Raw genomic sequence first — 12,670 nt, forward strand, 5'->3', positions numbered from 1 at the left:
GGTGCGTCCCCACCGTCCTTCTCTCCACAGAGTCCCTACTTTGATTGGATAGATTGATAGCATCGCAGCCATTGGCTCCCACTGCTAACAATCAAATCCAGTGACGCCGAGTGTATGACTCAGGAGTGCGCCCCCAAGGTAACACCCTCGGGAGAGATTACCAGATGGGATTATCTAATGTGGGGAGGAGCCGCGAGAGCTGCCGTGGGACCCCAGAAAAGGACGATCGGGGCCACTCTGTGCAAAACTAACTGCACAGTAGAGGTAAGTATGATATGTTTGTTATTTAAAAAAAAAAAAACACAAACCTTTAGTGTCACTTTAAGAGTTGAATTCCAGACAGAAAAGAAGAAGTGTAAGGCCTTATGAACATTGGCAGAAAAAAATGCTGGTTTTAGAAGCATCTTTATTTTTATACCTCTGAATGCAGCTTTATATTAGCCAATGACGTTGATTTACTAAAGGCAGAAAGATTGTGCACTTTGCAGTTGCTCCAGAGCTTGGTAAATGAGCAGAAGTTTTGCTGACTTCCATCATCCAATCATGTGTAAGCAAAAACTATTATTTTTTTTTAATGTTCCCTGCATGTGATTGGGTTTTCTTTGCAAATTGAAGCTTTACCTCATTTACTAAGCTTTGGAGCAATCGGACTTGCAGAGTGCAACTGCCCTTTGCAAAGTACAGTCTATTTACCTTCATAATTTATACCAAAGTTTAGGTGCAGAAAAAAAAGCCCAAAGCTGAGTTCAGGAAGAAATGTACTGGCATAATTTATGCATATAAGCATGCATATGCCCACCACTAGAATGATATTACGTGCATACGCCTATAAACACCAAGAGCATGAAACGGTGCATGAATGCATGTAAATATGTGCCAGGCCGAGCATTTTTTACACTGGATTTTCTGCCAGGTCCTGGCATGCCTGTGTGCATATAGCCTAATTTTATTGGAAAAATTATGATCGGTGAGGCCATAATGTTTCTGGAACCTCTCACATCTAAATAGCCGAAGTCTGCCTGCCATCAGTAGCTTTGCCCCGGGCGTGATGAAACCTGATAGAAATGGAAGCCATCAGCTGCTTTCTGGTGTCACCACCCCTGCTGCACAATTTGCAAGATTCCGATTTTAACAATCAAATGCTATTAAAAAAAAAAAAAAATGTCTTCTCCTTTTCTCTCTTGTGGGTTTAGGAGTTGGTTTTTTATATGTAAATTTATGGTTTGTTTCTAATATTATTGCCCGTATAATATTAATGCCTGTCTAATTTAATTATCCGCCCGCTGAGGGAATGTTTTATTAAATGTTTTTATGTGTACAATTAGATTTTTACAAGGCATTTGTGTGTCTATCCGGCGGTTTGCGCAGGTAAGAACTGTGGTTGCAGTCGAGTAAGATTTACTATTGGCCCACACTAACTTTCCTTCCCTCCATCTGAATGAATGAATGAATGAAAAACTTATATAGCGCGGCACATGCGAACTGAATCGCCTCTGGGCGCTTGTTGTTTGTGTCTCATGCCTTTCAGAAAAGCAGGGTTTTGATCTGCCTTCTGAAAGACAGGTGGTCTTGCTCCAACCGAATGCTGGTTGGTAAAGCATTCCAAAGCCTGGGGCCCTGGAAAGCAAACCTTCTTTCTCCTTTGGACTTGCATTTGGTTTTAGGAACCTTGACCAGATTTTGGTCGGTGGATCGCAGCATGCGATTGCAATTGTGCGGTTTGATCTTGTCGCATAGATATCTAGGAGCCTTCCCTTGGATGCACTTATGTGTCAGGCAGAGTGCTTTGAATGCAATTCTGTCTTTCACTGGCAGCCAGTGAAGGGATCTCAGTGAAGGTGAGATTGATTCCCAAGATTTTTTCCCAGTCACCAGTCTAGCGGCCGTATTCTGTACGACTTGAAGACGAGCGATTTGGTACTTGGGTAGCCCGAGGTAAAGGGCATTTGCATAGTCCAGTCTGGAATTCACGATAGTTCCCACCACGACTGCTACGTCTTCTTTGGGGATAAATGGAATTAGTCTGCGTAGAAGGCGCATCAAATGGTGCGCCCCGCTGACTACTGACCCTATTTGTGCGTCCATTGTCATGAAGGTGTCAAACGTGACTCCCAGACTTTTGACTTTGGAGCTAGGGGCGATGATTTGTCCCAGAATGGGAGATGGTGTCCAGTTTGTTGTCGGTGGTTTCTTCCGACTGGCATCGAAGATAAAGAGTTCTGTTTTAGCACTATTGAGTTTGAGATAACTCTTAGTCATCCAGTTTTCTATTGAAGAGAGACATTTCTCTAATCTGAGATGATGATCCTTTTTATGGCAGATGCGAAAATACAACTGCGTGTCGTCTGCATAAGAGTGATAAAGTAGTTCATGGCTACTGATAATATCAAAGAGAGGACGAAGATAGATATTAAACAGCACTGGTGATAGGGGGGATCCTTGGGGGACCCCACATGGCACCGTGCGTTTTTCTGACGTGAAGGATCCCAGTTTCACTGTTTGTGATCGGTTTCCAAGAAAAGAGGAGAACCATGGTAAGGTATCTTCTGAGACTCCGGCGACTTCTAAGTATAAATCACGTGAAATTTTGTGACCAGGCACGCCTGCTTGAAGACGTTAATTTTACGAAACGTACGTCGCGACGCTGCCTGGTCACGTGTACTCCCTACGTCACATCCGGCAATCTGGCTTGAGCTTCCGACTGGTGAAACGCACGCCGTCGAGGAAGTGGTTGAACCACAAATGCTTTTCCTTACGAGTCTGCAACCTCTGCAATGGAGGTCTTGAGCCAATACCCACATCTCCCGTTTATGGCCAAGTGTGCAGGCACGCTCCTGCTAAGCGCATGAGATCTTTTTCTAATCAAAAAGATCCATTGAGTCTGCTAAGCACATTCCCCTTCTGTGCACTTTGGGTGTCTTATCCTTGCGTATGGTGAAGGAACAAGTTTGCACTGTCTGGACAATAATCCTTTTACAGCAAGATTTTGTTTTTTGTTGGTGGATGGATTTTGGAAATTAATCACATTTTTTTTTTTTTTTTTCCAATTGGGACAATTTTTTATCTTTTTTGCTTTGTATATTTTTCTTTAGAAAGAGTCAAACACTTTCTTTATGGACTTATATTATGTGTGCAATACTTTTTGGTGATTTATTTTAAAGATTTATTACCACTAATTGTATATCACTGGTTTATCCACTTTTATGATTTGTATTTTTCTCACTTTAGTATATTTAATATTTATGAGTGTTTTTTATAATCACTTTCTAGCGCCCTCCCTTTTCACCTATCACTTCGTAGTAAGAATTCAATTTTTTACTATTAGAGGAGCAGCTTAATAATTTAATTGAATTAATCACTTTTAGATAATTGGCGCGGATTTATTCTTTTTAAATCAAATGCTATTGCAGTTGCCTGAATCCACCTGTCATGCCCATGTCTATAATCCAAGCAATGAGATCTCTCTTGAAGTCCAGGCCAGGCTGGGAAGATAGCTTCTGTGTAGCAGAACCCCAAATATATATGGCAGGCTCGTTATTGGGGTCCCGAGGAGCCCTTAACATGATCTCTGACTATTCTGGTGCCATAAGCTCCCACATGGAGCCAAAATATAGAGCAGGAATACTGGACCAGTATAATTTGATGGGATCATGTTCTCACCATATTTCTAGTTTGTGATGTTTCAGATTTATAGAAGATCGATGGCAAAAGATGACCAGATGGACTATTGAGTATGTTTGTTTCTTTTCTTGTTTTCCGCACACGGGTCTCCTGGATCTACACTTTAACTTACTAAACCCAGGACCCTGCATTCACTATATCTGGTCTCCCACAGTACACAGAAAATGGAAAAGCAATTATTTTAGTAAATATAAACTGCTAAATAACTTTTCCCAGCAGCAGTATAGCAGTCTTGTGACTTCTATCAGTGTCCAACCAAGCACTGGTTAAAGCTTGTAGGAAGAGTTTTCATTCTGCTCTGACTGTCCTATGAGAATGCAGGACCCCTGACCTTCTGTCTGGACAGTGCTGATTGTCCCTGTGCTGATCACATGCACCCCCACCCTTAAAAAAAAAACTCTACAAATGCTCAGTTTGGTGTGTATTGCTATAGAGTGCCCCAATGCTCTGTTCTATCAACAGATGGATTGAGACTGTAAAACTAGGGGAGGATCAGAGAAGACAGGATCAAACAGCCTTTTTACACAATGCAGACGATTAACCCCTTAGGTTCCATAGTGAGTATAACAAGCATGCTTTACTGTATATACAGACTGATTTTACTGTTGTGGGTTTAAAGGGGTTGTAAAGGAAATTTTTTTTTTCATAATAAGCATCCTTTACCTGCAAACATTCCTCTTTTCACTTCCTCATTGTTCGTTTTTGCTCAGAAGTTGCTCTATTTCTTCTCTGTTCTGTTCACTTCCTGCTTGTCTGATTTTACTGACCACCGTGATGGGAGGCTTTACTGCGGTGGTCAGTAACGTGCTCGCCCCCTCCTGGGAACTACATCTGTGCGGCAGGACGCTCTCTACGTGTTAGAGACTTCAAGGAGGTGTGAATTACTGGGCGTGCCGCAATGCATACTGGGAAATGTAGTTCTTACATGAACGAGCGATGCAAACCAGGAAGTGAATGAAAGAACAGAAACTAGAACGCCGGAGGTGATATAGATGAAGGAATTTAATAGGTATTTACTTGTTTTTTAACAGAATCATTACACTATTCTGTCTGTCTACCTTGCAGACATTAATTTTAGGCAAAAAAAAAAATTCCTTTAGTGACCCTTTAATAAAACTTTAAGCATTCTGGAAGAAGATGGCCATCAACTGAGGAATAGCAGCAATCTGGATATGGGTTCATGGGATTAATATGGGGTATTCAATTTGTTGACCTCTCATTGGAAAAAGCTAGTTGCCTGGCTGTCAGGGAGTTTTCAGTAGAATGTGAATAGTATGGGGACCTCACACTTTTTTTCATTGGCTGTAATTTCTGGTTTTTAGTGCTACTTCCTGTGTAGCGATCTACACATTTGCTGACAAGACCTCTCCTGTCTCAGGGGTTCCTCTGATGTTCCTGGCGCTCAATATCATGATCCCGATGAGACTTGTCGAAGCTCTATGCTGTCCTGTCCTCCCAACGTAGATTCTTAGTTGTGACACCAAGATTAAGTGTCCCATTGCCGGCGCTGCTCACATTTCCTTTACACAGATCCATCAAGCATTATTAGGAAACGTGTTCATATTACTTAAGCATTTATGAATCTTTTCAATGCTACATTTACCTTATTAAATATTTTACGGCTGTTGGCGTTCATTGCGGCTCTTACATTGCTAAGAGCTCCAATCTGTCCAGCGTACATTAGTCAGCTGTCGTCCATTGATATATAAGCGATTGTTCTCCAACATGTGATTCCTTAGTTTGACCTCTGGCTATGGATTATTGGTCAGTGGGTCAACCCCCACTACCAAGACTTATAGCAGCAACCTAATGCTGCTATGGCTATTGTTATGCCACTGATTCTCAAAATGTTCTGAACCCAGTTACTGCTCCATGGAATAGAGGTGATCCCAGCTGAGGGGGTTCCTTGACTCTCAAGTTCTTGTGCCTACAGCCTGCAGAGAGGGAAATTCAGTCCCACCGGTTGGCCCTTGAGATTTGCTTCTAGAAACGCACATTAGTGGACATGAAGCAAACACAGGAGAATCAACAGATGGAAAACTTGAACAGAAAGAAGCCAAGTGTGGCCCTTCCAGCTCTGCGCCAATACAGATGCCCAGACTGCCTTACAGACACCAAACTGTGGGGGTTATTTACGAAAGGCAAATCCACTTTGCACTACAAGTCCAAACTACAAGTACAAAGTCCTCTCGAAATTGCACTTGGAAGTGCAGTCGCTGTAGATCTGAGGGGGACATGCAAGGAAAATAAAAAACAACATTTTAGCTTGCACATGATTGGATAATAAAATCAGCAGAGCTTCCCCTCATTTCAGAGCTTCCCCTCAGATTTACAGCGACTGCACTTTCAAGTGCACTTTTAGTGCAATTTCAAGTGCACTCGTACATAATATAACTGGGTACTGACATTTATAGGTAAAGTTGATCCGGGGTAAATCCGATTGCCTCTCAGGGGATCAGGAAGGAATTTTTTCTCCTGCTGTAGCAAATTGGATCATGCTCTGCTGGGGTTTTTTGCCCTCCTCTGGATCAACTGTGGGTATAGAATTGGGTATATGGGATTGTACGATATGTTTTATTTTTATTTTTTATGGTTGAACTAGATGGACTTGTGTCTTTTTTCAACCTAACTATGTAACTTTGCACTTGTAGTGCAAAGTGGATTTGCCTTTCGTAAATAACCCCGTGTTCTAAAATGTCTAATTTCTGTTTCTGAACATTGGAGCATCTAAACCCCAAATCTTGTCATCTCTGTATGGAGCAAATAATGTGATAAAATCAATGTAATGATAATAAATGGTGTTGCCCACACAGATAACACTTCCTTCTTCCTGCTCTGTAGTGAATGAATGAAAATATTTGTGAATTGATACAAATCAATTCATTCGATTGCTCAAAAGTGCATAAACTGGAGCAGAAAAGTGAAGGCCCAAGCTAATTTTGCAACTTCCATCAACCTGTTTCTACACTTTGAGAACAAGTATTGTTATGTGAAGAGACTAAAGCCAGCCATAGATGGATTGAATCTAGGCCGGTTTAGCAGGGACTGACTTCGATTCGATCCATCTATGGGCAAGCTGATTGTACTCAAGTCAATCCATCAATTCACTGTTCTCCCAGCAAGGATGGCTCCCCGCACACATCCGCCATACCCCCCCCTCAGTGAGAACACAATAGCGCAGGTGGGATTCCCCCATTAACACTGACTGTGTTGATGGGAGAATTGAGCAATGCTCTTTTCCTTTCTATGGCCGGCTTAAAACGTCAGGCATTTCCTTATGGGCATCCATCTACTCAGGCAAGGCTATATCAGATAATGTCTAGAATGGATCTACATAAACTCCCTCCCTCACCTTTTTTTTTTCTTTCTTTCCCTCTGCTCCTGGCCTTATTTCATTCCTTAGGTCAGAGCCCTCCATATGCCTTCCTTCTGTTTTTCAGCCCTACAGGGGTTTTCCTCGGGCATAACATTTCAGAAATTTGAATAATTTCACTGACTATTGCATACCATTTTTATTGATTTTAAAAGACATAACATACAACACGTAAATGACTCAGCACACCACCAAGTCAAACAATTCGGCCAACATGGCCGGCAGAAACATAAATACAAACACACGCCATCGTTTTACAGCAACTGAACCAAACAGAAAATCAAAGAAATAAAAGAATACAAAGAAATTAAAAATAACGGAAAATTAAAGAAAACCCCCACCCCCCCTTACTCAGTTTCCCACCCCCTCATCCAAACATTGCGGATCCAGATGGGCAAATAGCCTCCTCCACTTCACATATCGATTCCAGAATAAGGGTCTGGATCCACCCCCATATGAAAATACCATACACATTTACAGGACCAGTCCAACCACCCTATTTCAGAAAGTTCCTAACCCACAGTTAAATCTGAATCATACCAGACCCTCCATACTTTCTCAAATTTTATCTTGCAACCTCTAGATAAATATGTTGCCTTATAGAACGGTATCATTACGTTTATCAACCCCTTCCAGAACGCTAACTCCGGGGCCCCAGATTTTTTCCAAAGAAGCAGGATAGCCTTCCTCCCATAAAATAACAAGATGTTAAGTAATGTCCTATGAGCCTGTGATGGAACCACCTCCTCCACCAAACCCAGGAGGCATACACTGATTGTCAATGGAATCGGAACCTGGAGGACCTCAGCTATACAGGAGGTGCCCCTGTCCAGTACAACTGAATTTGGGGACAGCTCCAAAAGATATGATGTGTGTCAGCTGGTGCAAATGAGCATCGCCAACACTCCGGAGGAACAGAGGGATAGATCAAAGCCAACCTAGCAGGAGTATAGTACACTCTATGTAGGAATTTAAACTGGAACAGTCTGTCCCTGGCTGCCACTAGATGTTGAAATGGGCGATCCCACATATCATCCCAATCCTCCCCCTGTATCTCCGGTACCTCAGCCTCCCAGCGCTTTCTACATTTAAGCATTGCCTTGGGGCTAGTTTTAAACAACTCTTTATACGTCACTGACAAGGTTTTGGCCAGCTCCTCCGTCAACACTCCCAGTCTTAAATTGGGTTTGGAATGCATGTCTCAATTGGAGATAACAAATATTGAGAATTTGGAAGGTCACGCTTAGTCTTGAGTTGGTCAAATGTCAACAGTACTCCGTCTCGCATAATGTCTTTGAGCAGTTTAACACCCTTACTCACCCACCCCATGGGATCCTCAAACGCATAAAACTGTTGGAGTTTCGGATTCATCCAAAGGGGGGCGCATACCATCGCTCTTAAGCCCTGTACACATGCTCTGTTTTCTCAGCGGTAAAAAGTTCGCCGAGAAAACCAAGGGGAATGCCGAGAACCCGGCAGGAAAACTGCCATGGAGCTTTGGCCGGGAATCCCGGCCGTGTATATGCTCGATCGGCAAGCTCTCTTGGCAGTTTTCCTGGCAGGAAAACCGGTCGCGTGTACAGGGCTTAAGTCTCGTACACACGACCGGTTTTCCCGGCAGGAAAACTGGCAGGAGAGCTTTTGGCCGGGAAAACCGGACGTGTGTATGCTTCCTCGCAGTTTTCCCGTCAGGAAAACATCTGGGAGTCCCAGCGGGAAAATAGAGAACCTGCTCTCTATTTTCCCGTCGGGATTCCCAGCGTTTTTTTTCCTGCCAGATCTACTACTTAGGCTGGGTTCACACTACGGTTTTCCCGTCCGTCAGCCGCATACGATTTCAGTATTGAAAACGTACGGGCCCGGACGGGAAAACGTAGAGATAGACAATGCATTGCAAATCGTATGCACTCGGATGCATCCGGGTGCGTACGATTTGCTGGCAAAACGTTTTTTAAACGTACGCAAAACCGTGTTCAACCACGGTTTTGCGGTCGTTTTTAAAACAGTATGGCAACCGCATACGTTTTCCTTTAACATTAATGTTAATGGAAAACGCACATATGTGCGGTGCCATACGTTCCCGTCCGTTTCAGCCGCATACGTTTTTTCATATAAATCGTATGCGGCTGACGGACGGGAAAACCGTAGTGTGAACCCAGCCTTACCTATGGGAAACACTGCAAGGCATTGGCGATGAAGCATACACACAGCCGGAATTCCTGGCCAAAGCTCCATGGCAGTTTTCCTGCCGGGTTCTCGGCTTTCCACTCAGACTTTTTACCGGCGAGAAAACCGAGCATGTGTACAGGGCTTTAAGTTGCTTTTTACTATTATGCTGACCAGTTGACTTATGTAACTTGAGCTGTACCTTATGCCTTTTGAAACATTGTTCAAAGCTGTGTCTGTTTTTTTTTAAATTATGGTTTTTGTTCTGATGGAACCTTCATTTAAATAAAGAATGTTCAAAAACAAAAAAAAAATTGTGTTACTAAAACCACAACAGTAAAATCCGTCTGTATATGCAGTAAGCCCTGGTTCACACAGGTGCGTTTTGACATGAGATTTGACATATCAAATTGTATGTCAAATCTGCGGCATTAATGGCACCGTTCTAATCGGTGCGGCGCCGCATCTGTGGCGGTGCACCGATTTCAAAAAGTAATTTCTGTAGTACTGTTTGCGATTGCGGGCCGCGACTTACATCGACATCTGTGCAGAAACCCGCACAGATGTCTCTGTAATCACGGCCGAAATCTGGACTGACAAGCGGTAGTGAAATCGAGCGAGTTCAACTGAACTCACACAGCTTCATTCCCGCAGCGCAGTGTGTACCTGGGCTAAAGCATGCTTGGTATACTCACTGTGGAACCTAAGGGGTTAGTTCTGCGCATTGTATAAAAAGGTTGTTTGATCCTGTCTTTTCTGATCTTCCACTGACTCCTAATAATTTCCTGATACTACAGTCTATGGCGTCAGACTTTGCAATTAAAAGTATTCAGATCGCCAAAATCGACGATTCTGAATACTGTCATTCTTTTCAAATCGGCGCCATTGGCAGGCGAGTAAGCCGGAAGTGAGATTGTGACATCGCTTCCAGGACTTTACATTGGAGGTGCGATCAAAGCCGAATTTCAGCTTTGTTTGAGTCTCAACCAAGGCGGCGGATGCACTGGCTGGTGGCTTAGGTCTCCCGGTGGGACGGGAGGCCCGGGAACAGTGGCGGAGTGTGGCGGGAGGGAGGGGGGACATAAGGTAATTGAAGAAGGAAATTGAATAATGTATGGCCAGTTTAATAATGGTTCTGGACACAGCTGTACACCCGGATTGGTAAAGGGGTGACTTATCTGTGGATGGTCATATTGATGGGGGGTGGTCACGCTGTTGCATGGTTGTATTGTTGGGGGGTGGTCACGCTGTTGTTGAATGGTTGTATTGTTGGGGGGTGGTCACGCTGTTGTTGGATGGTCATATTGTTGGGGGGTGGTCACACTGTTGCTGGATGGTTGTATTGTTGGGGGGTGGTCACACTGTTGCTGGATGGTTGTTTTTTGGGGGATGTTCAAACTGTTGTTGGATGGTCATATTGATGGGGGGTGGTCACACTGTTGTTGGATGGTCATATTGATGGGGGGTGGTCACACTGTTGCTGTATTGTTGGGGGATGGTCACACTGTTGCTGGATGGCTGTATTGTTGGGGGATGGTCACACTGTTGCTGGATGGTCATATTGTTGGGGGGTGGTCACACTGTTGCTGGATGGTCATATTGTTGGGGGGTGGTCACACTGTTGCTGGATAGTTGTATTGTTGGAGGGTGGTCACACTGTTGCTGGATGGTCATATTGTTGGGGTGGTCACACTGTTGCTGGATGGTCATATTGTTGGGGGGTGGTCACACTGTTGCTGGATGGTCATATTGTTGGGGGGTGGTAACACTGTTGCTGGATGGTCATATTGTTGGGGGGTGGTCACACTGTAGCTGGATGGTCATATTGTTGGGGGGTGGTCACACTGTTGCTGGATGGTCATATTGTTGGGGGGTGGTAACACTGTTGCTGGATGGTCATATTGTTGGGGGGTGGTCACACTGTTGCTGGATGGTCATATTGTTGGGGGGTGGTAACACTGTTGCTGGATGGTCATATTGTTGGGGGGTGGTCACACTGTTGCTGGATGGTCATATTGTTGGGGGGTGGTAACACTGTTGCTGGATGGTCATATTGTTGGGGGGTGGTTACACTGTTGCTGGATGGTCATATTGTTGGGGGGTGGTAACACTGTTGCTGGATGGTCATATTGTTGGGGGGTGGTTACACTGTTGCTGGATGGTCATATTGTTGGGGGGTGGTTACACTGTTGCTGGATGGTTGTATTGTTGGGGGGTGGTTACACTGTTGCTGGATGGTCGTATTGTTGGGGGGGGGGTCACACTGTTGCTGGATGGTTGTATTGTTGGGGGGTGGTCACACTGTTGCTGGATGGTTGTATTGTTGGGGGGTGGTCACACTGTTGCTGGATGGTTGTATTGTTGGGGGGTGTCTCTAGGGACATTCTTTCACATGTTGTGATATCATATAAAATAACATGGAGCAGAAGTTGGTCTGTGGGTGCCATCAGACTCTCCGCCATCATCTTTGTGCCATGTCTGTCCCCAGGCCTGACCTATTCAGTATTACTGCTTTGGTTGTAGTCAGACTGGAAATTGCTCCATTTCACTGCCCACTAAACAAAGCTAAATGTTTTCTAAAGCCCTGTGTGTTCTGTCAGCATAGAGGACACGTAACAGAACTGTTATTTTAGATCATTTATTACTTTGTACATTAGAAAATTCTATTAGAGTAAATTGTGGTGTTGGTAAATTGGTGTTTGCGTCAGTAGTATGTTATTGTGGAAGGCCGGCCTCCCCTCAATTATAGCATAACATTTGGTAATATTAGGTTTAGCTGGCTCCTGCCGGAGCGTTCTGTGGAATAATGTACAAGTTGGCACCTTCTAGTGGGTACAGCACCACGTGTTCTCCATAGCAGCACTGTGAACAGAGGAGATGCAGTCCTTTCTTGCTGTACATACGGATTCTCATTGGATTACTGCCGGTGTTCCTTGTATGCATTCTTTGGGGTCCCTTGTATATCACCCCACACATAAGATCAAATCAAGGAAATTGCAAAACACAACAGTAAATCAGAATTTTTTCCAACGATGCGCTATTCCACGGACTACAGTTATAATGACACATTGCATGCTATATAAACTATATATGCTGTGCTAAACCATACACCCCCCCAAATTGCTATACTTTGTATGCTGGGTTATACAATCAGATGGCTACACTCTCTGCTGTGCTGTACAGTACATTTTCTAGACTGCTGCACTATGCGCACTGTGTTATACATTATATTCCATATGGTGCTGCGCTATGTACACTGTGTTATACATTACATTCACATGACTGCTGCATTCTTTACACTGTCCTATACATTTCATTCCCTGGACTGCTGTATTATGTAACTTGTGTTATATATTACATTCCCCAGATTGCTGCATTATTTACACTGTTATTCATGACATTTCCCAGTCTGCTGCACCCTGCACACTGTGCTATACAGTACTTCCCCAG

General features: G+C 43.8%; 1 protein-coding gene across 1 annotated transcript in view; it reads left to right on the forward strand.

The window, feature by feature from the left end:
* The window catches only part of LOC120915600 (neurotrimin-like), a 903,107-nt gene that overhangs the window by 170,881 nt on the left and 719,556 nt on the right, over positions 1–12,670 (forward strand). The window lies entirely within an intron of this gene.

The sequence above is a fragment of the Rana temporaria genome, chromosome 10, assembly GCF_905171775.1.
Source record: "Rana temporaria chromosome 10, aRanTem1.1, whole genome shotgun sequence".
NCBI classification, from domain to species: Eukaryota; Metazoa; Chordata; class Amphibia; order Anura; family Ranidae; genus Rana; species Rana temporaria.